General features: G+C 38.0%; 1 pseudogene; it reads left to right on the top strand.

Moving 5' to 3' along the window:
* LOC115435302 (DEP domain-containing protein 1B-like) lies at nucleotides 1-27,802 on the top strand (annotated as a pseudogene).

Genomic DNA, 27,802 nt, shown 5'->3' with positions numbered 1-27,802 from the left:
ATGAGCGTCTACTACAAGGAGCTACAATGGCAGATAAGGAGTCCTACACTGAGGGGCCCGGCCACGGTCTCTTCTCCAGGGGCCGGGCCAAGTGAAGAGATCATGGCCTGGTCCCGGTCCCATCTCTCGGTAGCGCTTACCAGGTGGTGAGACCATGGGCCCAGGGGGACAGGAGACCACAGGAGAGCCTGCGTCAGTCTTCAAATTCTCCGCTTTCAGTCGTCTCTGTGTTTCAAAAGCATCTCCTATACACATCCTTGTTTTGTTTCTAACTTTGTCATGACATATTTGGGAATAATAAGAGGCCTTTTAGGTTTAGTAACATCAGACATTTGTGATCAGAAATGTTCTAGATGCAGCTCAGTGGGAACTGCCATCCTGGATGCTCAAACGCTACTGACTTTGAGATTGGAAGATAACTGATGGGCGGTGCATCAGACAAAAACACAAAATGACAACATAACGTGAGCTTTTCAAATGCAGATATTCTGGCTGAATCACTACTATTAGTGATATCAGTATTTGAAATGAACATGATTCCTTAATGTCTGGTGACATTCAGGGCCACTTTATGATTACTTGAAACGTAATTCTTACACAAAGCTCATTTAATATTTGGATAATATTTCATTTAGCAGTCATATTTTTGTAGAAACGTCATCAGTGTTGTCAAAATAAGCAGCTAACCACGTCCGTATTGACCCTTTGCACCGACGTCACAGTTATCACGTGACTAGGGGTGCCGTGCCATGGTGGACGGCAAAAGTAACACAACAAACAATTGAATGAGTCATGGATTATGGCTACCAGCACTGAAAATAAAGTTTTGGAGTTGTCCTGCAAAGTGACTAACTTTACTGGACAGCAGAAAGAAGGCTGTTTGGAGAAGCTAGCGATATCGGGGCTAGCTACTGACCTATACCTTCTCCCTCCTGATGTGTTTACGGATCTAGCGAAGTCCTCCAGTCTACCAGAGTTTAATGCACACGATCTGTTCCATTCTGTTCTAAATGGAGTGTCCCCACACACAGGTGCTGATCTAAAAGCATACAAACTCTGGATGCTTACCAGTTCTTTGTCTCAGGTTAGATTACCGAGTCGCTGAACTGCGCTCACGGCAGAGGAATGTATCTCATAATGGTAAAGGAAAGATACAGCTAACGTTAGCTAGCTAGCTGTGTATGTTTTTAACATGTTTCCCCCAGCATGCCATCCAAACTCAAATAGACTGTAACCAAAAGCAGCTCTAATTAACTAATGTGTAATAATGTTAGTGCTGTCATAAGTATGCTACAGTATTAGCTCTGTTGTTGAAGTGGCTGCCTTTCTACTATCTACACACAGTCATATGTACAGTTCCACCACTAGAACATATTCCACCACATAATGACAATAACAGCATTTCATATTTCAACAGTGTAGCTGGTAAAAAAAAAAAAAAAAAAAAAAAGGCAGCCACTACAACAGAGCTAATATTGAAGGCCACTTATAACAGCCACTGGAACAGAGTGGCTCATAGTAGTTAACCCAGTCTACCACCCAACTAGCATTTGGTGGAGCTAATATGCTATGGACACAAACAGAGCCTGTTCTATCTGTAATATCAGGTCCATCAGAGCCAGGCTCTGTTTGGAACCCAGCTGAAACCATGGGTGTCTTTGAGGAAGGATGGAACTGTTGTATGCGACCACTGTGCGTGTAAAGCAGGGTTAAAAACGAACAAAAACGAGAACGTTCAGGTCAAATTCGATATTTACCGGTTTGCCGTCCAGCGTGCAGTCCAGCACTTCCGCTGTCCGTCATGGCGCTCGTTTGTGGCGCGAACAGAGCGTGACATAACATGCAAAGGCTCGATAAACCAATGGTCCGCGGCTGGGCTAACGCGGTTAACCACGTACACATCAAACAATAGGTCGCGGTTAGGCTAACGAGGCTAACCACGTCTGTATAAAACAAAAGGCCACGGCTAGGCTAACGCGGCTAACCACGTCCATATAAAACAATGGACCACGGCTAGGCTAACGCGGCGAACCACATCCATATAAAACAATAGGCTACGGCTAGGCTAACGCAGCTCACCACGTCCATATAAAACAATAGGCTACGGCTAGGCTAACGCCGCTTACCATGTCTATATAAACCAATGACCAAACCTTTTGACTCACCAACTCTGCTCTTTGACACGGCTCCTAAGGATTACAAAGTATACATTGAGTATCAACTTACAGAAAAGCATAAGAGAGTGAAAAGTTACTTTTAAACCAACCTGCAGTTTTTCCCCACTTTCATCTGAATAATCAGTCTCTGACACCTGATGTCACACCCGCAAAAAACTAGTGCATTCTGGGTAGTTGTCACCATTTTGGAGGGAAACGAGATAAACAAAGCTACATCAGAGATTGGATCAGAGAGTTATGGATTGTTTCTTGTGTGAGAAATGGGGAACTTCTGCAGCATGAAACGATGCAATAGGAGTTCAAAAGGTAGAGTAGTTGTAGAAAAAAACATACAAAAGTGTTACACCAATCATTTGCCAAATTTTGGATCACAGGTCAAAATGCATAGGCCCTAAACAATAGAAATAAAATCATGTAGCATCGACATAGGCTTGTTATTTTTGGATCATAACTTTCCTTGTCAACCTACAGAAACAGAACGTCATCGCCGTTTGCAGGCGATACACTGATGTGGTTTTATTACCTCTGCTGTGACGACTGTGTTTGCACAATTCTCTGGTTCAAATGAGTAAAGATCCTGCACCAGTCAGTAGAGAAGTGTCCATGAGCCTCAAGAGATTTGTAAATTCATATGAAGATTCACCTGGAACCTTTTTCTCATGAAGACATCATATTCGGACTGATCACGGACAATAATGAAAAGGACTTTCTGATGAACAACATTCTAATTCTTGCAAAATTCCAAATACACAAATGCAAATATTTCAAAACAAAACCCAGATTTTACATTTTTCACACTGAGTTTCTTCATCTTGTAAAAGCCCTGAATCTCTTAAAACAGAAAGATGCCTGCAAACTTTTTAATTTTATTGAAAAATATGACTTACAAAACAAGCTCTAGCCTCCATTTAACTTTATTTGTGTCATGAATTAGTTGGTTTTTTAAAATCCTTTCTATGCCATTTGTACCCCTTCCTAATCTGATCTGTAAAAGAATTTACACCATCAATGTTTTGTACATTAAACTTGATGATAGTTTAAAAAAAAAAAAAGAAAAGAAACATCATTGGGTGTGCCAGGTCAGTGACCACATGACATCACTAAATTCAGAGTACCGATTGGTCAGACAGGCCCAGGTGACCTTCTCATGAAAAGTCATGAAAATACCACAAGATTTTGATCACAGGTATCTGGGGTACCGATAAGGGGGTGTAAATATGACAAATTCATGGGACCCAGCATTTGTCTGTGTGTGTGTGTGTGGGGGGGGGGGCATAGAGCAGTGGAGTGTATAAAATCCGCTGTATAAGAGAGGAATAGAAGTCAGGAGTTGGACGATGAAAGAATGTTTAGGGAAGTAAATCTGTTTCATCAGATTTTGAATTATAAAAGCCACTGAATTTCTAGCACTGATTTTTTTTGCACTGAAATTAACTGTTTGAATTTTTTGTCTCTGAATTCAGCTATGTTCATAAACTAAGAAAGAAAAAAATCAGATGCAAAAAATTTAGAAGCAAAAAATTCAGATGCCAAAAATTCAGATGCAAAAAAATTCAGATCACACATCTGGGAAACCAGGAATAAGCAATCGATTCTATCTCAAGTCAAACCAACAGCCAGCCAGTCAAGTTATGTTAGGTTGGTCATGTGACGCCGATGCAGGAAGACGGAAAAAAATTCAATCGACTGAAAACTGAAAGTTAACATTCTATGGAAGTAAATCTGTGTCATCAGATTTTGAATTATAAAAGCCACTGAATTTTTTGCATCTGAAATTTTTGCTTCTGAATTTTTTTCATCTGAATTTTTTTTTATTCTAAGTTTATGAACATAGTTGAATTCAGAGACAAAAAATTCAAACACTTAATTTCAGTGCAAAAAAATTCAGCGCCAGAAATTCAGTGGCTTTTATAATTCAAAATCTGATGACACAGATTTACTTCCATAAAATGTTAAGTTTCAGTTTTGTTTTCATGCTAGGGTAAGTAACATTATGTATGGACTGAACCCACACATTCATACCTGCTTATAGTGGACCATGACCTTCAAACCAACCTGTGAACCACCTGTTGTGTAAACCATAAATGAAAAGGCTCTGACTGTAATAAATGAAAAGGATCAGAGGTGGAGTCCGGTCACAAACAGGACCAGATATGAGTTTGTCTGATGAAATGGTGTGTTTGCTGCTGTGTCATAAACCCCAGTAACCCTCTGTGGACCCAAAGCTTCCTGCATCCTGTGTTTTCTGTCATATGATATGTTTCGCTGTAACATAAACCCCTTTGTTGTCTTTTTTCTTGTTCCTTACACCATGAAACTCAAAGCCGGACCCCCAGGATTCTCCCCATTACTGTGGATTCAGCTTTATTCTGATAGAATACAACCAGATTAACTTGTATACATGAAGACATCGGAGTATTGGGGTCAAATTCAGGTGTGTTAACCTGATTTATTATAATCAGATTACTGCTGTTATCTGATAAAACAGATCAGATTATGATGTTTACATGATCAACAATAATCTGTAATAATAATCTGTAGACCTACATCTGAAAATACATTCATATAAACATATAAATTATGGGGTCTAAGACGGAGCCCTGAGGGATCCCTTTCTCAATGTCATTAAACACAGACTTATGATCAGTAATAATCTGAAAACTCCACATTTTGGACACTGCTCAGAGTGTTTGTGTGGATGTAAATGGACTCCATGTGTTGCCTCCAAACCCAGCAGAGACAGAGGAGCAGATGAACGAACTGTGGAAATGAACCTCTCATCTCAACTCCCTGTACTTGAAGTCTTCTTTCCATCATTCTGACTCCATCACTGAATCAATTTGAACTCTTTTTTTATACATTCAGGTTCCAAACCCACAGCCTTTCCCCAGTCAGGAGTATAATTCTGCTGATGAGTCTGTGCTGAAGAGGCCTGAGCAGAACCCGTGGTGGTGGTGGTGGTGGTGGTGGTGGTGGTGGGGGCTCTTCCGGTTCTGCTCTCAGGTGAAGGGTTCCTACAGGAAATGAAATGTGGCTTTCAATACCTTTTATAGCACTCAACTCACACCTGATAGACCCTTGACATTTTCAAGTTGGACTAAAAACTCCTCATCATGTGAGTCAGTCCATGTTCGGGCTGCAGGTTTTACCCTTTTACAAATGTCTCCATCTGTTCAAATGGGCTTTGGATTTGATCTGCAGCATTTCATAGCACAGTTCCAGAGGACAAAAGATGGAAACCTATGATGTTAAGAAGCTGTCCAAATATCTGTGTGCATAAGACAGATATGTGTGCATATGAGTCTATGGTTGTGCACTGGAAAAAATCTAAGTCTGACCAAGTGTATTTTTCTCATTTCTAGCCCAAATATCTCATCACACTAAAAATCAGACAGAATCACCTACAGAGGAACTTTTCAGTGAGATAGAAGAACTGATTTATAGACAATAGATCCAGAAAATCTGATTTTAAGAAATCTTACCGAGATAATTTTCACTTCCATTCCATTCCGTTGGCAGATTTTTGTGCTTGAATTAAGCAAAAAAAAAAAATCTTGAATTATTTTGTTAGTGCCCATAGATTTGTGGGATTCATCAATATGTTGTATATTATATATTATACATATTACATCAGGATCTGTTTTGTGGATGTGGGTCACTTCAGTTCAAACTCCAAACTGATAGAAGTCGCATTTAATGTGGAATCTGAATGAGCACACACACACACACACACAAAAAAAGGAAAGAAAATCAGATTTCACCAAAAAATCCAAATTTTGCATTAAGACCTGCTTTGTGAACGGAGCCTAAGATAAAAATCATCAAGCAACTTGTGGCAGCAGTACATTTATGTTGGAGGAGAAATTGCTGAACAGACAGAAAAATAAATGAATAATAAATGATTGAAGGAATAACTAAATAAATGCTTGAATGAATGAATGAATAAATAAATAAATAAATGCATGAATGAATGAATCAATCAATCAATCAATAATCTTTGTGATGAAATGCCTGATTTTCTGCTAATTCTTCTTCATCTGTGGTCCATGTTTTCATGCTCAGGCTCACAGTCCACATCATAATTAAGCCTTAAAGTGCAGTTTGTGTCCTAAATGTTGTCTGATAACGTTTACAGTGGTGACGACAGACAGATCCCTCACTGATGCTGTCGCCGTGGTGACGGTGGAAGCAGCAGGTTCATTTGACAGATAAGCTGTCCTTCATCCTCCTCTGTTTTCCCGCTGATAGAAGCTGCAGTGCTTGATGGTGTTTGGCGTGACTGAGCAAAACCTCCATCATTACCATTCAGCACCTTGAGATTCAAGAGTCTGAGGGGAAACCAGAACCCATCACTTCTAAGGACAGTTTTCAGGTGGCTGGAAATTCACCTCGAGGTCCATTTCTGTTTTCAGGCTGATATGAGGCTTAACCCTTTCATGTATGAATTATCCAAAAAAAAGTCTCTAGATTGTTTTTTAGATTGATTTTATTTCTCAAAATTAGACTAAAGTTGAAATGCATTTAGAATTTTTTATTTTTTTTATTTAATTTTTTTAAAAATATTGTTTGATTCAGAAGATATTTAACCTCCTGAGACACAGAAAAGTACAAGTTTGGGCTTTTTTTTAAATTAAATAATAATTGGAAATATCATGATGAAACAGTTTTTTTAATATGCTTTTTTTTTATTTATCGAATGTCCTTTACAGAATTTTTGTTTGGTTTTGTTTTTTTTATAAAGCTTTGAAACTCTTGTCCAAATTCTACAACTAAGTTGATCCTTATTTTCATTGTATTTCTGAGGGTCTACACAGACTGTCCCCATGTGGATTGGAGAATATTACCTTTAGAACCCTTTAGAAAATTAGTTCAACTATGTGTCCACAAATGTGGACGTCGTGTATGAAAGGGTTAAATATGTGACTATGATTTGGACTGAGTCTGTTTCTATTGTCTCTTTCTTCCATGTTCCAGTCTGGTTTTGGCTCCAACAGCTTTATTACCTCATCATTTACATCCCATAGATCACAGGTGTCAAACAGGTGGCCCACAGGACAAAACAGGCCCTCCAAAGTAGGGCTGCACCATATTGGAAAAAACTGACATTGCGATTTTTTAAAACACTGCAATATATTTTGCGATATGAAAAATTACTCAGGAGGGCAGTGGCGATTTCTCATAGACTGCAGGGAAGCCCGGCTTCCCTAAAATTACGAAAATTAAATGGTTAAATATGTTTGGTTATGTTGACATTTTTTTGACTACAAATGCGTTAGAACGCGTTCATCTCAAAGATGAGTCCGTTCAGAATCAGCTTTATCACAAACCAACAGACGCGATGTTGTTCACTTCTCCTCCATTCCCGTTGCGCTGTTTTCTCATTCGATCTCTGCTCAGTGCATTTGTCCGCAGACTGCGGGCGTCTCTGGGCTTCAATGGGACTGAGTGGAACAGTTTTTTTTCATTGCCTCAAAACTGGACGGTAATTGGATAAATGCCACGATGTTGTCCCGCCCCCGGACGCCGGGCGTCTCTGGGGGTGAATGGAGCTGTGGGCGGAGCTCGGCCGGGCTGGATGCCAGAATCCCACGTGCTGATTGGAGGATCGGTCGAAAGGCTGAATCCCGTTTGATTGACAGCTAGTTTCAGATCTCCTCCTTCACTGACACAGTTCAGTTTAATACCGTCGCGCATTCTGCTGTGAAATCAAGAGAGAAACTACTACAAAATTACTCGTTCATTTCATGCACTATAAATAAAACACACTCATTGGACTTCCTTGTTTCAATTTAACATAATTTCAGCGTTTACTTGTTTCAGTTACATAATTTAATCATTTCTTGTTCCAGTTTAATATCGTTTTGTAGATAGTTAAATCAATCAAACTGTCAGCTAGGTCGGAGTGAAAGGAGCATCTGTAGTTTAAAAAGGCTGAGGTCTTACACCCACAACGCAATGGGCCAAGGCAATCTAAGCAGCCCAGCTCTGATGGATATTGAGAGGACACTGGTCCAGTCCCTGGAAAAGACGCCTACTTGGTACGATAAGGTCACTGAGCATTTTCTTAATTCTATTTTTTTTTTTTTTTTTTTTTATATAAGCCGACAATGAGCTTCCCCTGTCTGAAAGACAAGCAGCTGCCACTGTCAGGAGGATATATTAGCTGTGTGGTGCTGATGTAAATAGTCAAACAAATTAGTTGTGTTTCCTCTAGTTATGTCGACACAGAAAACATGTTTCAGTTTCATCCTTCTTATAGTCAAAATAATTCCAGATAACTGACGTTTTTCTTTTTGGCACCAAGTCTTCATTTTCAGTGATTTTCTCGTGTTCGTTGCTCATTTTTCACTGTCTTGCTCCATGTGTGGGGGCGTGGTCTGCTTCAGCAAACTGATTAAGAATGATTGTGATTGGTGGATCGCTGTGCACTGTGTGTGTGTGTCACATACCCTTGAAATTAGATGAGAACACGTCGAGCTCATTTTCCTCCTATATCGCAGGAGCTCCAATGTGACTATTGCGCACATTGTGATGACGATGCTCGAACGATATATTGTGCTGCTCTACTCCAAAGGTTCCAATCCAGCCCACGGGATGAATTTGCAATGTGTAAAAATTCCACTGCTATTAACAATCAAGGATGTTTTAGTTCAGGTTCCACCTACAGACCAATATGATCGAAAGTAAAATAATAACCTAACCCTTTCACAATAAAATATGGACAAAATAAAAATTAAGTGTAATATTAACAATCTTCTTCCTGTTACTAAATGTTTTGTGTATTTGTAGATCCATTCTGATCTGTAAGTTGTGCAAATAATAAGTTGACTCATAATGTTGTTGAATTTGTTCATAGTTTAGTTGTCACAGGGGTGGTTTGGACCCAAGTCCAACACACAGAAGAAGAAATCAGTTCAGTGTCTTTATTTATTTAAACCAACAGTAGGGGGGGGGGGGGGGGGGGGGGGGGGATGAAGAGAAGTGATTGCCAGGTGAGTTAACCCGGAGACAGGGATGTGGCGTGGAACAGGACGGAGAACCGCAGGGTACCAGGAGACAGTAGGCAGACGATCCAGAAAACAGGCAGAACAGGTCAAAGACAGTCGGGGTGACAGCGGAGAAGAAACAGGCAGGAGTGAAACGCTGGAAAGTCTTGCATAAGCAGAACAGAGCAGGAGTGCTTGGCAGGTGTTAAGGAACAATCTGGCAGAAGAAACTGAGAGCAAGAGGATGAATATAAACTGTCAGCCTGATGAGCTGCAGCTGAGTTCACAGCTTATCAGAGTGGGGCTGATGAGGTGGGTGTGGCTGAGGGAGGTGGGTGTGTGTGCTGATGAGGTGGGTGTGGCTGCGTGAATGAGAGGGAGCAGACAGGTGAGGTGCAGTGAGGGGAGGGACAGCAGCAGAGTTCCAGGTGCAAACAGTTGACTGGAATGAGGAAGATCAATGTAGAAGATCTGGGATCGATTCACTGTTGAAGTGTCATTTTCAGCTCAATCAGATGTTTATTTTTAGAATGTTTTCCTCCTTGTTCCTCTTCTTTTCAGACTTTAATTCTTTATCTCCAGCTCAGTCACAGACCTCTAATTCAACATTTAAACTAATTCTGTCGTAATCAGTGTGATTTTATTTCTTGTACTAAGCTCTGTTTGATACCAATTGTAGGATTTTCAGTCTAGTTTTAAGGCACATTATGTTGTTGTTGTTTTTTTGTTTTGTTTTGTTTTTTTTTTTTGGGGGGAGGGGGCGGTTGTTAGACTTTTTTTGGCTTGTTTTAAGGAATTCTAGTCAAGAATTTTTTTCTGACCCCACCGGCCCGAGTTCTTTTTTTTGCACAATATAAAACGATTTGACCAGATTTACAAATATTAGCATGTTTCTACCAGGGCATTTTTGCATTTTGATCACGATAAATGTTGCTAGTGCATCAGCCATTTTTCATTTTACAACAAAAGCACTTGAAACACAACTACACTCGCACTTTGAGATTCCATTGAATGAAAATTGCTTATAACTGCAATTTTTTATTACCTCCGCCAAGGAGGTGATGTTTTTGCTGGCATGGTTGTCTGTCTGTCTGTCCGTGTGCAAGATAACTCAAAAAGTTATTGGTGGATTTGGATGAAAATTTCAGGAATGTTGATACTGGCACAAGGAACAAATGATTAAATTTTGGTTGTAATCGGGGGGGGGGGGCACTGATCTGCCTTGGCGGGGTCTGCGCTCTCTGAGTGCTTTCTAGTTATATTATTATTATTATTATTATTATTATTATTATTATTATTATTATAAAGAATCATCTTCCCAACAGCACCTGAAGGCAGCATTTTACCTGACTGAGTGAACATGAAACCTTGAATACAGTCTTTAAAGGCTCCAGGTCTTATTGTTTATTTATTTTTTAATTTTAGTTTTAATTTTAATTTTAATTTTTTCTGGAGTTTCAGGGGTCTAGTCCTCATATTCTGGACCAGTCATGTATGAACCCATCAGGTCACCTCAGTGTTTACTTTATCTGCAGAGCCCTTTACCTTTAGGCCAAAGTTGTTAAAGTTGGTATAACTTCTTCCTCAAGTTGGAGATGCTGTGTTCAGTAACTTTTATGACGGTCTCATAACTGTTGGTAAAGGATGGAAATAAAACTTGTCCCAGACTCACCATAACCTTCACCATCTGGTCCCATTAACGTCACAGTTAATGATGTCAGTAATAACCTTTCGGTCTAATGAGCAGCATGTTCAGTGAATCACTTTTTATATTACAGCTAATATTACTGTAAATAACAACCATCTGCATTAGTTTACGTCGAATCTGTATAAATAGTCACCTGACTTGTTCTCATTCATCCAAATTATATAAATGTGTTGCAGCTGCCTCCTGTTTCTACTGAATAGATGATAAGAAACTATTCACCTGCACCTGCACCTGGAACAGAAAAAAACAAATTAATGGTGGTGTCATTTGTGTCTGAATAACAATTCTAATGTTTAATTTCACCACGTGTAGAAAATTTGCACAAAATTAGAGGCTGTGCTGGGGTTTATATTCTATTTGTCGGGTTGTGTTAATGTCTGCAGCCAAACGAGCACGTGTTGACCTGAAGCTGCAGAAGAAGAAATCTGAGAGAAAATATCAGAGTTTGAAGATGCACAGGTTCTCACTGCAGGTTTCTGCTCTCGTCCAAATAAAAAGACAGAATATAAGTGTACAAGGATGACCTGATGTTGTCTGAAGTACAGGTGAGAGATAGATGCTGAAGTTTAACATCAGAAACTCAAATTTAAATAGGATCTGAGTGACTTAAGAATTTTGGCATATTGATGCTATAAATATCTACCTGGAACAAAAACTCCTAAACTGCCTTCACCTTTAAAACAGACATATTGCTGTGAATGATGCAATGTTTATCAATATACATAAATCACCTGGACTTGTTTGGACTTTTTTGTGTTTTTTCTTCTAAAATATGTTCTTGACACAGACGTTTTTTCCATTTACATCTGCGCAAAAATTTTACCGATATTTACTAATGTCAAAAAAAAAAAAAAAGTGTGTTAATGTCAGTTTTTCCATTAAATCCCAAATGCGATGATTTGTTTATTATTGTGAGACGTCAGTAGAAGTCATTCCATAATAATGACGACGAACATAAATATCATATTGAATTTATAGATTATCATATTTTTAGCACCCCTCTAGGTCCGGGAAAATTGTTGCATTTCTCTGTTGTTTGAATCTAGAATGCTTGTTACCTCTCTATCCCGTACTAAAATTTAAAAAAATGATTGGGTTTCCTCGTGTGTCCATGTTTGTTTTAAACTCTTCTTCTTCTCTTGTTATAACATCCATCACATCTGTTTTTTTTTTTTCGTTCAACTGACTCTAGTTGCACAAAAAGGTCTTTCCATTGCAGTTTTTGCACACAAATACCAAATTTCACTACGCCCAAAAATCCACCTCTTGCACGCACAAAAACTTTTTATCAAAAAGCGAGGAAATTTGGCGAAATTGCTGTTTTTCCATTAGGCAATTTTGATGCACTAGTTATATTTGCACATTTTGAGGGTCAATGGAAAAGAGACTAGTGTTACTGTGGTGCATGATTAGTTAAAATTAACACAAATTTCACAAAATCCCACGGAGTTTGATCTAAAAATAAAAAATAGTGTCAGGTATTTTTAATTTGATTTATTTGATTTAGCTAATTTTCCTTGATCATTCTATTGTTTTAATTCTGCTGAAGTGCTGGGTATGTTTGGTCGGGTATTTATGATTAGTTAAAATTAACCACAAATTTTGGTATTTTATAATTATATTTTTTTAGTTTATTGTCTGGATGCAGTTTTTTGCATTTTCTCATTTATCTTACTCTGAGATTAATGACATGGTTTCATTAAGACTCAATTTACTTATTATATTTACTGTAGCTTAAAGTTCCTCAGTGAGAATAAACAAAAATAAAGAAATTAAAATACATAATAAAAATATACAAAGCACCTATACTTTAATTTAATATAATAAAAGTCTGGTTAATTTAATATGATCAAAGTCTGAGTTATTATTATTATTAGTATTATTATTATTATTTATTATTATTATCTTATATATTATTATTTTAGAAAGTTTTATTAAACAATTCTTAAACATGCAATCTAAACACAAACACAATAAAAAAAGATACATTCACCTGACACATTTATAGATCAGATTCTGTGAAAAAAAGAGACAAGAACAAAACAAAAGAAAATAATAAATCAACAACACTCAGAGGTCTGCTACACATTATATTTAAAGTCGTGATGTATTTTAATTGTTTCAATTAGTTCATTGTTTTTCTTTTTCAAATGTTCAATGTTGTTCCAAAAAGTTTTGAGATCCGTTATTCTGAATTTGTAATTGATTTGAATTACACTCTTCCTGTGGTCAGAGGTTTAACGTCACGTTTGGAGTCGACGTATCTGACGTCATCACGCATTCACGACGCAGCTTGTCACATGACCAACTTCCCGCCAAATCACGTCGTCCGGAAAACCTGAGGCTTGAAATTCAAAGTTGGCATTAACGTCTGTGTGTTGACATCTGCAGCTGAAAACTTCTACAACACTACAACAAACTCTGATCAAACTCTTGGAAAACTTATTTAACTTAATGTTTTAATGAGTGAAGTGGAGGTTGAGCGTCCGGATGGAGGGGTAAAGTCATCGGTCCGGGTCCGTACCGGGCCACGAAGCTGGTGAGTTTGAACTTTTACTGAAGAAATCACGGGTTGATTTAAAAGGTGAAGGAATGCGTTAATTACATGATGAAGGAGCTAAACTAGCTTAAAGTTTCTTCAGTGATAAATTATGGACAGGTTGATGTTTAACACACCATCTTTACACCTGAATAATGTGAAAACCTTATCTGTCTTAGCTGGTTTTCAGAAGATATTGAGCCCAGTTATTGAACCCAGTAATTAGCTGGAAGTGAAGATATTTACATGTTAGCATAATTAATGCTAATGCTAACGTCAAAGTGGTTTACAATCATGACCATAACTGATAATAAAAAAAAGAAAGTACATTTTGGATCATCTGAGGAGTCATTACTGACAAAATAAAACTTTTTAAGAAAAGGTCCACTTACTCTATATTGTTATTAATGCAAAAATGTGCCCTTTAAAGCTGTTAGTCTGTTGTAGTATAACATTAAAATATTAGCAAGAGATTAAAGGTGAGTTAATTTTACTTTGTTGCATTTCCGAGGTTATAGTAGAGTTAATGTCACTGTGTGGGATTTTCCTGTCCATGTCGGCATTTGATCAAACTTTTTACTCTCATATCAAGTCTGTGTCTAATAAATAGCTCATCCATTACTCAACATATTATCTAAATTAAAGTCAGTTGATATTCACTATTTCTTTCTTTCTTCCTTTCTTTGAATTCTCTTTTTATTGAAAGAAGTTAAGTTTTTACAAACATTGAAAAAAATTGACAGATACACTAATTATATAGCTGCATCCAGAGAGTGGATGTAAAAAACAAAACATCTACAGCAGCTCATTATTGTCTTGGCATACAGGATTTCAGAGTAAAGAATTAATAGATAAATAGATAAATAAACACACAAAACATATTTCCTTCAGTTAGGATTTTGAGTCCATATTCATGCAGTCATTTCAGCTAAATCAGGTCTCAAAGGCCTCACATTCGCCCATCCCTCCCAGTGTTCCACAAAATAATCATCTTCAAATTTGCAGTAAAGTTATTCTTTCCAATCCTATAAATTCTCATGATTATGTCTAGCCAGTTACTTTTTGCTGGTGTCTTCTAATGTCATCCATTGTTTAGTTACTGCTTTTTTCTTGCAGCTAGTAATATGCTGAATAAGTATTTGTTGATGTTTTTTGACCTCTGAGAAATGTGTCCCAAATATAGCTATGGTTTTGAAATCAAAAGGTAGATTGATATTAATAATGATTTCTATGGCTTTCATCTTTTTTTCTTTTTTTTTTTACATGGAGTGCATGGTTGGGTTTTTGCAGGTTGAGGCTCTTTTTCGGTAAAAAACACTGAAACATTAGCTGTAAATGATGAGTAGTGTGTGACTGGTCTCCTGTACAGGCTGTAATGGATGTCACCAGTTACACCTTTGTGCTTTTTCTACACTAACAGGGTAAATCAGGCCTGTTTCCTTTAACAAACCAGTAACAAAGATAGAAGGTTGAATCAGCGCAGCAGGCAGCTTGCATTGAATTATTTTAGCATTTTTTCCTCCAATGAAAGACCTTTGCTGCCTCTTCTCATTGTGGTTTGGAGTATCTGGACCTTTACAAAGTTTTTCTTTTAGTTTTCACATCAAGTATTATTTTGCTTTTTTTGACATTCACATCAGCCAGTGTTTGAGAGGTATTATTTCTGTAAAATCAACATTATCTTTGGTTATAATGATCTCAGTGTAACCTAACTCTCCTGTCTTTTGTGGGGTAACCCGATCTTTTCATTTCCCTGTATTTCATGCGAGGGAGGACAATAACAAAGGGTTAATTTTGGATTGTTGCGTGACGCCTGCATGTTTTTTGTTAAAGAATAGTAGAGTAGAGAGGATGTTTTTAAATGACATGATGTTTTATTACATACAGTATTACTTAATGCAGGTTTCCATTTGATTCTACGATTTTTCTTTTTAAATTCGTAATATGATAATGATGAATGAATGAATGATGAGAGTTCCTACTGATGGTGCAGACTGAGCCAAAAACCGTGGAACTGCTAGGGTACATTTCCATTCACGCTTTGTATTTTGTTTTCAATTTGCACATTGCAAACACCAAATTCACAGGATTTAACAAATAACTGTGTGAACTAATAGCAGACTGCTGCATTCACTGACAACATGTTAGATGGATGTGGCAATGAGCTACAGAGACTAATGTCACGTCTCAAACAGTGCAATATGTCAAATGTCATATGATCCAGACCATCATTGACTTTGGGAGAAGAAAGCTCCAAACATCTGTCAGCTTCTTTATCAACAGCCCGTTGTGCATTATAGGTTTTTGAAATGCTTCATCTAACATCATTAAACCATAATGATGATGGTGAACTGACTCTTAACAACCCCATTAAAAGTAGCTGGGGCCAAAATTTGCCTTTCTTTCACCAGTTTTGTGATAAATATGAGTGTGAACCTGACCTTCTGTGGCTGAGGGTTTCCATCGACCTGTCATAAGAAGGGATGTACCAATCCAATATTTTGAGCTCCGATACTGATTCAATACCGATACTGACTGACCCAATACCACTGTTCAATTCACTTTTATTATGCACAGTGAGAAAGACACTGGGAATTATTAAGGTGATATCAGCACTTTTCACTCTAAAACCTCAAGTAAGAAATACCTGTGAAGAGTCTAATTTGTCAGGCATTGTTTTTAAAAACATGTACCAGTTATTGGATCAAAAAACAGTCGAGGAACAAAAAAGAAATGACAATGAAAATGTGTCTGGGAATCGAGGCACCCAACCGGTCAAGAAATAGAAACGCCTGTACTTAAGAACATGAGATGAGACCGTGGTAAACGTACAGGTGTGTGTGTTAGTGTAGAGTCAAATCATAAACATATTTACCATACTAAGGGCCTGATTTACTAAGATCACAAATAACAGGCGCAAATGTGCTTGCTCGTGTTAAAAAATATGCGTGCTATTGATTAGCATGTCACATGTGATCAACTCAGATTGCCGGTACAAATGAAACAGGTCAAAGTCTTGGAGGACCGTCCTATTTAAATGAGGATGTTGTGTGCGCTACTGGTTGTCGTCATGGAGACAGTACACTGTAAAAAGTGTTTGGGATACGCCAGCACTAATGTGACTGGAATGATCCAGACTCAAGGAAATGTAAACATTAGAGGAGTTTAGTCATAGAAGTATTGATGACTCCTCCTGTGACTGGACCCAAATCATCCCCTAGTTCATCTAGGAGTTCTCCAATGGCATTGTGGGTAGGACATATGTCTATATTATTTTTTCTTCCGTCAATTCCATAAGTTGATGTGATCAGAAACAGATTGGTTCTGTACGTTGCCTTTTGGGTTGGGCCTATGCCCCACCTCCTCGCCACAACAACTGCAGCCATTTTCTGGTAGAAGCTGTTCCAGTTCAAACCTGCCTTTAAGACCAGATAAATATAGAATGCAAAATCAGCCACCGCAACCAGTTTCAGGTTGTGGTCATCACATTTTGCGCTAACAAATATTTGCATCCACCCCTCCCAATATTTTGCGCCTTCTGGCAGAAACACCCATATTGCATATTCATCAGGCAAACATGCTAAATGGGTTTGTATGAGCTATTTTGCCCATTTGACAACACAACCCTCAGTGCGTCCTGTTAGTAGATAAGCTTCAACGGGTTTTTTGCGTGGTGCAGTCAAGTTTACGCACGTTTTTATATGTGCAAACCTTCATTAAATCAGACCCATAGTGTTTGACCAGCATCTAATTCATCATTTTCTACACCTGCAGAGGTTGACCATCCAGAACAATAAATTCAAGGATCTTCTCATTTATTTATTTTTTTTATGTTGTTTTGCAGTCGGCACAGGGGAGTTTTTGGCTGCTCTTTAGAACACTCGTTCAGTTAGCTGCTTGGGACTCATTAGCCTTAGTTCTGCTATTCTCACTGTACTCTTTGACCTGATGCGTCTGTAATTGCTTCATAGGTTCATTGTGTTGTACTTTGCGATGCTGCCACTGCATCTCCAAACGCACGCTTTACAGATTAGCAGTGGAAGCTGTTGGCCTGACCACTGTCAATATCACCACAGCACCGACCCTTTGGCTGTTCGCTGCCTCCACACTAAAGTACTGTTACTTTTCATTTCCCACAATCACAGATCTCAGCCATAATGAAGAACTTGCCCGTCACATTGACAGTGGCGTCACAAAGTGTGCGACACCGATCAGTAAAGTAATGCAGTGAATAAAATAAGCACTTTTGGATTGGTCGTATGGATCGGCACTTTTTTACTGATATTTGATCCAGGACACAAAACGTGATTCCAATATTGGTTCGGTACAACCCTAAACGTAAGGATAAAGATGACAGTTCATGTCATACTTAGTATCTTTACCATCTGCAGGTTAATGCGTTTTGTGAACAGGTCTGTTGTGTGTGGGATCAGTTCTCACTGTGCACGTTCTCTCTCCACTTTGCAGTGGAAATGAAACCATCAAACTGTTCCGTGGAGGGATGCCGCTGAGGCGCCACTGGGCACACTTCCGCTACTATGACTGCAGTTTCACAGGATCCGAGGCCGTGGATTATCTGCACGAACTGCTGCGCAAAAACTACAACTTTGGGCCGGAGGTAACTCGCTACCAGACTCTGCAGCTGCTAAGGAAGTTCCTGAAAGCCCACGTCATCGAAGATATCAAGGGGCGTCACGGGACAGAGGACTTTGAGGACAGCGGTCATCTGTACAGGTACTGCAGCATAGAAACACTCAGAGGATGATGGGACAGAGACGAAAGAGTGGAGTGTTCAGTTCGACCTGGGATGGCAAACTCATTTTAGTTCAGGATCTCAAATAAAACAATAACACAATAACCTATAAATAATGACAAGTCCAACATTTTCTATTGTATTAGTGCAAAAATAACGATAAATCATGGTAGATTATGAAAATATTTACATTTACAAATTAATCCAATCCAATCAAAAAAAGATGTGATTAATCTTAAAAAAAAAAAAAAAATTGTAACAAAAATTAGTGTAGTTTTAACAATATTATACCTCAACTTATCATTTCTATATGTGTGTTACAGATCGGATCTACAAAGCCACGAAACATTTAATAATAGACAGAATGTTGTTATAATTGCACTTAGTTTCTTCAGACATTTCATTTTGTTCATATTTGTTCAGATTATTCACATTTTGGAGTTGTCATTATTTATAGGTTATTGTGTATTTATAGGTTATTTATTATTATTATTTATTATATGTATATATGTTATTATTTTACTTAGGCCATATTGGTCTGAAGGTGGAAACTGAACTAAAATGAGTTTGACACCTTTGTTAATATCTTCAGTGTCATTTTTACACTTCGTCAGTTCAGAATCAGAATCTCTTTATTGTCATTGTACATCTCAAGACACTCCTGTTCAAGCGGGCTTTTTATTTCCTAACTGACCCAGGGCTGCTACAAACTGACTGCACTTTATGTATTTATCATATTTTATTTTTATTTTAATTGTACTTTATTGTATTTTTAGTGGTATTTTAATTGTATTTTATTTTGTATTTCGCATTGTAAAGCACTTTGTGACTCTGTCTGTGAAAAGTGCTTTATAAATAAAATTTACTTACTTACTTTTACTTACTTACAAGTACAATGAAATGGAGAAATTGAGTTCTTCCTGTGGGCTGGATTGGAACCATAGGCGGGCCGGTTTGGCCCATGGGCTGTATGTTTGTCACCTCTGGGTTAGACAGAGTTCTACTTTTTCTTTTCATCATGCACTAAAAGCTGCCTCCCTCTGGTGTTCTGCTGCTCATTCTCCAGACTTGTCACCGGTTCCAGGGCCTTACCCTTTGGTCTTTCCCCTTGGGCTCATCTCGGGGCTCTTATCTTTCCCTCCAGGTTCCCCCACACAGTCGCCCTCAAGTCATTTCCTACAAAGTCTTTGTTGCGAGACAGCGGAGACTTACCCCGACTCATCCGCTGGGTATGACTATGAAGAATACCGCTGCAGGAAAACATGGCTCCTGTGAAGTCTGTCCTGGTGAGAACGTGACGGAGATGCTCTGTTGTGTTTTAACTGATGCTGTGACGTGAATGTACAAGTGTATATGTAAACTCCACAAAGACGCCGACAAGATAATGATCATTCTACGCCATGGACGACAAAGTCATTTTAATTCAGGTTCTACATTCAGTCCAGTATGATCCCAACTGGGTCAGACCAGCGAAATAATAGGATAATAACCTGTAAGTAATGACAACTTTTTTTTCTCCAATATTTTTATTGGTATTTAAGTTTTAGAATGAAAGATAAACAAAGTAAATAATAATATACATAAAGAACATGAATCAAAACAACACAAACACCCATACACACACCCATTCACACCATGTAGACTTGCACCACAGGGAGATATATATATATTTTCTTATGAACATGTATATGTAGAAATAAATTGAAATACAGCAGTCATAGTAATAGAAAATAAAGTAATAATTTGGATGTCATGTCCCTATTTTCCAGGTACCATAATGTTCATATACGGTTCCCATAATTGTACAAATTTCTTTATTTTCTGCTGGTAATATAAGTCAGTCTTTCCAGTCCATGCACACTGATAACTAAGTAATGACAACTTATATTACATGAATGAAAATATTTACATTTTCAAACAATCCAAACAAAAAAGACTTGAATAACTTGAAAAAAAACTGAAATTTCTTGAGAAAAATAAGTGTAACTTTTATACTTTTATACAGTTCTACATATGCATTACAGATCAGATCTACAAAGACACAAACATTTAATAACGGCAGAATATTATTAAAAATTGCACTTTAATTTTAGTAGATAGTGCAGGTTCACATTTGTTCACATTTTATTGTTGAAGGAAATTGTATAAATGTTAATATTTTCATCATGTAATGTAATTTTTTTCACATTAAACAAAGACGAACATTGGAGTTATTATTTTACTTTAGATCATATTGTTCTGTGTGGGGAACCTGAACTAAAACCGAGTTTCGAAACCCTTGACTGTTCATATCTTCAGTGTACATTTTGCACTTTTTTCATTAAGCGGGGCCGGATTGGAACCTTTGGTGGGCTGTTTTGGCCCAACAGGCCTCAAGTTAGACTCCCCTGTTCTACCATTCTGCATCTATAATCACATAAACAGACTAAAAATCGTATTTCCTTAAAAAGTTTTCAAAGAGAATGATATTTTTATTGACGACAGGCTGTTGGATTTTTAATTTGTCGGTCTTTAGTCAAACCAAACTTCTGTTTAATATGGTTTCCCCTTTTTGCTCAGACGTCAGATCTGTGTAATAAAAGACACAGCGTTGCTATTGGCGACGTACATGAATGCAAACTGATCCTCAGGAAGGAGGTCACGCCAAAACAAGTGGATCACATCTGGAAGTCCATGACAGTGGCCCAGTACGTCAACATGGAAACATTCACTGTTTTAAATACGAGTCAGTAACTGCATGTATTTATCAGTCCCTCTTCTTCTTCTTTTAGTTACAGGACGCCCTGGGCCTGAAGACTCTGGAAGGCGTCTTAAACCCGAACTCGTCAATGGTAAACATATCGTTCATATGTGTTCAGTGTTAATAAAACGGCATCGTCGTACTGGAGAATAAAGCAGGTACGAGCATTTCCACTAAACTGAATCCATGATCCTCTGTTGTAACGTATGTGAATGTTCTGACTCTCATTTGTCCCTTTTTCATAGGACATGCCTTATTGGGTTATATCAGCTATGAAATGTCTCGCCAACTTAAGTATTACTTCTCTGCCAGATGTACTTTTGATAAAACCTAAAAAGTTTGAGTTTTAACCCATAAAGACCCAGAGATACTTTTGTGTCAGTTCCCAAAATGAAGTTTCCTTTCTATTTAAACCTTTTGAAAGTGATTGTTCACCATTTATTATGATATTATCCTCTGTTTTTGCACTTTATTAGTGAACATCCTGTATTTTCCTATATTTAATTATTGATCATGTAGATGTTCATTAAAGCTCAGAGCAAAGTTAAGGTTCATATATACAAAACTGAAGAAGTGTCTTTTTCAGTCCAATCTTCGTCATTAACTGAACATAATCCCAGTGTGTCCATCCCTGTCATTGATCCAACTTCATGGGTTTTACTGGTCAATCAATGTTGTGCAACATTTTGTTGCCTATTTTACTGTTTTTTTCCTCAATTTTGTTCATTTTATGATTTATTTTGTTAATGTCACCTGTTATTTGGTTGATGTCCTATACATTTTTGTTCATTTTGTTAATTATTTTGCCTCTTTTTGTTAATTTGGTTCCTTATGTTATTCTTTTTTTAAATTTAATTTTAGCAATTTTTGTTTTTTGATTTTTTTTTTTTGCATTATTTTGTAGGGGATTGTTTTTGTTTTGTTTTTTTAACAAATTTTTGCTCATTTTCTCCGCTGTCATTGATCCAACTCCATGGGTTTACTGGTGAATCAATGTTGTAGAAGATGACAGTGTTTCCACGGTAACTACGGGAGCCTCTGAACATCCAAATGGGTCATATCTGATGACCATGAAAAGATGAAGAACTGTATTTGACACCAATTATTGACATGATAGGAAATTAGTGGATCAACAGGTATTAAACAGTTCAGATCAGTAGATGTTTAGGGGTCTTTAAGGGTTGATAAAATATCATCCAGTCATATAAGTAATTGTGATATTTTTACTCATTTCCCTACATGCTTTTAGGCCTAACTGTTGTTTACCTGTTACTTACAGTCGTTCCACTTCAGAGCTCTTTTAACTGCATGTTTTTCCTCCAAGGGCCCAACGGTAACGGGTCCAAACAGCCCGTGTACCCGGGTTTGAGAGGGACGTTCTGAAGACGGTGGCCGACTACTTCCAAAGACTCAAACAGCCCCTCCTGACGTTTCATCTGTAATGAAGTCTTCGTCAACATCCTCAGTGAGTCGTCTGAGCTGCTGCTGCTGCAGATGAACGGCTGCTGTTCATTTTCTGGGTTTGCCCTCAGACCGTACTTCTCTCTTGCTTATTTTTCGCAGGTCTGCTGCAGGATCAGGAGGTGGCCACTGAAGCTCTGCGGGTCAGCTGTCTGTTACTGCCCCCCCCCAACCGGAGGACGCCTCCAGCTCCTTCTGCGTCTCATGGCCCGGGTCTGCCAGAACCCCCACCTGCCTCCGCTCAACGACACCATCCCCACCCGAACACTGGTACACGCCATTATAAAGAACCACCGTCCCCTCACCCTCTGCTGGAAGTGAACAGGAAAATAAATAAATCTGTTTACACAAACTTGAAAAGTCAGAAAATAGTAATAATCTAATCTGATGTGTTTATATGACGCTTAAGAAATGTGATAATCGGAAAACCCTGGTTTAGATGTTTCAGTCCGTTATCAGATTTCGGCATTTACGTTGGGACTAGAATCAAACTTCTTGTTATCGTCTTCTGCTCATGTTTGACTACATAACCTCCGTTTGTACGACCACCTCTTCAGATCATCATTCGAAAACTGACTGCCTGTTCAAATCTCATCCACTCTCATCTACCTCTCTGTGTGTTTTCTTTTGTCCGTATTTGTCTCTGTATTTGTTCTCTGATTGCCATTTAGTATTAACTCTGTATCTGTCTACCCTTTGATGTATGTTTGTCCCTTGGCTGTTTATTGTAAAGCATCTTCGAGTACTTAGAAAAGCGCTATATAAACCGATTTTTATTATTATTATTATTATTATGAATTGTGTTTAATAAGAAAAGTCAAAGTTTCAGTGCATTTACAGAATTACAAAGAAATGACCAGAACTGCACTAAAGAAAAACAGTGACCTTTGTTATTGTGAGAAACTGGTATTGAAAGCCTTCTTTGTATTTAACATACATGTGAATACTGTCAATGTTAAAAAGTGAAAAAAAGACTACTTTTATTACTATAACTTCTGAATCTGAAAAATCTGATTAAATAAAGGTTAAAGTAAAAAAAAAAAAAAAAAAACTTGAAAAGGGCCCAAATGTGGTCCTGGAGCCACAGGTTGAACACCGCTGTCATAGATGAACAGTCCGAGGTTCTGTCTTTGTACAAAATGCATCATAAACTCTGCAGAGGTTTTAGGTTATGTTTATTAGCATTTGTTTACAGTCCATTGAACATTTAAATCTCTTAAAAATGCACCTGTTTGAACTGGCTGTAAGACCCAGCAATGCATTTTTATCCTGTTTAGTGGACAAGAGTTTCTCAGCTTTACTTAAAAACAAAACAAAAAACGCTGTCCACTGCAGAGGACATTCCTTACAAAAAATAAGAAAAATGTATCTGGAAACTGTTGCATCATGGCTGTTTCTGATTAAGGCAATTATTTAATGCAAAAAAAGCCAAAACTTTTCCCTCTTGGGTCTCAGGAGGTTAATACAATTGTGACTTTTATTTGTTTTACTTTCTGCTGTTTATCCTATTAGTGTGTATCTGTTTTATCAGTTTTAGGGTATATCTTATATTTATTATTTTTATTAGTTTATTTTTTTAATTATTATTAGTTTTATCATATATGTGATTTTATCTTCATCAGTGCTTTGGGCCCTCTGCACTGTTTTAAATGCGCTGTAGAAATAAACCTGACCTTGACGTGTGTGATGAGGTTCTGATCGGCGCCGTGTTCCTTCTCTGTCCAGATGATCCAGATTTCTCACACTGCGTCCTCAGCTCAGTCGACGACATGGACCTGGACGAGCTGCTGTCCACAACAAACTGGTCACCTTCATGATGGACCATTACGTCACCATTTCCAAGTCCCTCCGAAGCTTCGGAGCCAAGTGGAGGAACACATGTCTCACCTTCGAAGAGTTCAGGTCATTACACCCGTCACGGTCCGAGAAAATACACCTTTGTGTGTGGGTGTGTGTGGTTGTGGGGGGGGGGGGTAAATAATCTGCATCTCACTAAGAGAAAAGTGGAAAATACTGCACTTTAAAGGGGTCATATTATCTAAAACCCACTTTATTAGTCTTTGAATCAGAATCTCTTTATTGTCATTGTGTAAGTGCAACGAAATTGAGGTAGAGCTCTCCAGTTTAAGTGCAGAATTTCAAGGCAACAATAAATAGCAGTAAGAAGGCACACTTATTTACTTAAAAAAAAAACCATAGAATTAAGCAGTGCAAATAGCATGAGAAGTAGTGCAAATGACATGAGAAAATAAATATTGTGGGATAAAAACTGTGAAAGATAAAATAATGTGGGAGACTGTAAACATTAGACAGATATTTGACAGATATTGCACACTTTGGTTCATTTCTTTGTGTACTTGGACCCTAATAGTTCATACAGTTTGAATTTGAACCCTCCAGCTGCTGCAAAACTGTCTTTAGATTCATTTGGAACAAAAATCCAGTGGATTTCTACAACCTGTTGAATTCCTTCTTAATTAGTTGCGTGTATAACTAGTTCCGTCTCCACATTTGCTCATATCAGGTCCAGACTTAAGACGAACATTTCTTCACTTCAACATAATTGTTTGTCAGCAGCAGCGGTTGTAGTCCATACTGAAAATATGTCCAAACTTGGAGCCCATTACCTCAGATGTTCAGTTGTTGGTTGAACAGGACAGAGCAGCACAGCTGACAACCTGGAGGGGGCGGGGCCTGAAGTGGCTCCTGTGCATTTAAAGGGCCAGTGCTCCGAACCACCTTTCTGGTGTCATGAGTCATAAATAGGGTTGAAGATGGACCTGTGGAGTTGAATGAATGAAGAATTCAGAGCCAAGCAGAGCATTTACAGTTTAGGAAGGAAGGAAGAATAACATTTAAAAAGGGCAAAATAACACTCCTTTAAAGGTCAATTCTAATATTACTCACAGGTGCATAAAAGCCCCAAATATTCTGGATTTGTGAGTTTTTGTGAATAGAAGATGAGTCTTTACCTGCCCTTTTAATCGACGCTCATGTTGGCTTCTGGAATTTTAGAAAATGACTTTACAAGAGAGAAACCTGTAGCCAAAACATGTCAAGGTTAAAAAAAATCAAAATTTTTTTCCATCTGTCCGACAAAAAAGAAAAAGAAATCTTTATAAGTTTCAGTGGACGTAGGAACCTAATCAGACTATTAGTCATTATTGTTTTGTATCCCAGACCCCTGTTAGAAAAGAAACACCTAAATCCAACATGTCCACAGACTTTGTCCATATAGTGGATGACTTGGGTTATGAAGGATACTGATATTTAACACACTTTGGGTCATACATGTGCTGTTTCTAACCAACAGATGACAGCGTAAACTCCTGTCATCTTTAATCAGTGCTCCTCCACGTCTGTGAAGCTTTCTGATCAAATCAAATAGGATGTAAACAAAAAACAAAAGAGCGATTAAACACTTTGCGACCACCCAGAACAGAAAAGGCCTTTGGATGCGACGGTTCAGGTGAGGGCGCTGCATCTTCACCACTGATGTGTGACTCTGACCGTCAACTCTGTCATTCACTGTGTTTTTTGTTTTTTTTGTTCCATCAGATCAATACGCCGGCTCCGACACAGACTTCAGCTCGTCTCCAGCCTTCTGTAAACACATCAGCAGGGTCGACTCTGAAGAGCAGAAGGTCATCGGTACTCGAACGCCACTACAGGAGCTGCTGGAGAGGTCTGATTGCAGACAAAGAGCTGCCGCCAAGGACAAGAGGAAGAGACTCAACAGGTGGTGTGAGTCCAACCCCTTGAAGATCGTTGTGTCTCTGGTGACAACATTTTTACAAAAACACAGTCCATTTCAGATTCTGTCACTACTGAAGTTGTTTACGCTATTCACAGAATACAAACGTCATCTTTTAGCTGAGATTGGGTTCTTTCTATTGGGTCTAGGAACACATTAGGGTAGAGGTCTGCATTGGCTGAGGGGAGGGGTGAAGTGGGTGGAGCATAGAGCAGCAGAGTGCAGTCGGTGAAGAGACAGATGGAAGGTTTGTATTAGTTTTTCCAGTGTTTGAGCGGTGAATTCTTCTAATAATTGTATATAATGGTGATAATGCTGTTTTGGCGTGTTCTGTTACTGTGTTTTGCTGTGTTTTTTGCCAAGTTTTGCTGTTTTTTCACCTTTTTTTACTGTTTTTATCTGTATTTTCTGGTTTGTATAGTTGAGTATTTGATCTGTAAATATTTTATAATTTTTGTATATTTGTATATATGTGTACATCTCTATGCAGATCTCTCCAGTTCATACACAGATGCAGTGTGTGTATTTGAATCAGATGATGGATGTTTTGTGCAGTGAAATGGGGGCTCTGTCTACAACTAGACACAAAGTGAACACAGACTATCAACAAGATCCAAATGACACCAAAGAACAAAAAGAACAAGAAGAACACGGATATACAATGATCTACAACAACTACAATGGATCAACACATGGAAAATAGTCAAAAGTTTATTTCTGTAATCTTATAAAGTTATGATTATGAACATAAATATGATAATAATCCATTCGTTTTTTTGTTTTTGTTTTTTTACTATAACAAACTGTTTTAAGCATTTATTACATATATGGTGATAATTAATGGACAGATATTGAAAGTTAAGTTCTTCCTGGGAAAAGGTGCAAAAGAATTGGCAAAAAGGACTTTTTCTGACACTTTTATTGCAAAAACAACATAAATAAATCAAGGCCTAAAAGGGTTAAAGTATGAGACGTAACACAGACTCAATATAAGATTAATAATAGCAGATCCTGAATTAACAGTGAAAGTCCAGACCCAGTGAAATTCCATCGTTAAACCATGTCTCCAAATACCAGCTCTGGTCCTTTCGTCTACGTAGACTGTCACTTAGATTCTTTTTGTCCTTGTTGCAGTTTGAGAAGTCGTACCCAGAAGTCTACCAACATCGGTTTCCCACCGAGGAGAGCAAAGCTGCTGTTATACCCGAGAAAACGCCAAGAATCAAACCTCATCTCATGTTCTTCAACCTCAAGAAACCGTTCCAGCCGTTCCAGAGGAGCTGGAGTTTCAGAGCGTAACGTTCCACTACTGACACAAGAAACTGGAAACACGACGACGACCTCACAGATGACAGGAGGAGACGCAGAAGTCCTGGTTTGACGCTTCACCCATACACATGTGGACAAAAGTATGTGGATGCTTTGAATTCAGAGATGGTTTGTACTGAATTTATATCAACATTTTAATCCATGATCTGATTTTAGATGTTCTTCCTCTAAATTTCAAAAATATTTTTCCTGCTCTGACTGTAAATAATAATTTTCTTCCGCAACTACCCATCTACTTATTGAAATATTGATGTTTCTGTGTCCTCATGAACAGTACATCTTACAGCTGAAGACATGATGTGTCCCAGTGTTTTATCTCCATATAGTTGAGAAACATCAATATTTCCTTAAAGTT

Source organism: Sphaeramia orbicularis, chromosome 16 (assembly GCF_902148855.1).
Source record: "Sphaeramia orbicularis chromosome 16, fSphaOr1.1, whole genome shotgun sequence".
Classification (NCBI taxonomy): Eukaryota; Metazoa; Chordata; class Actinopteri; order Kurtiformes; family Apogonidae; genus Sphaeramia; species Sphaeramia orbicularis.
This window is presented reverse-complemented; position numbering and strand designations above follow the sequence as displayed.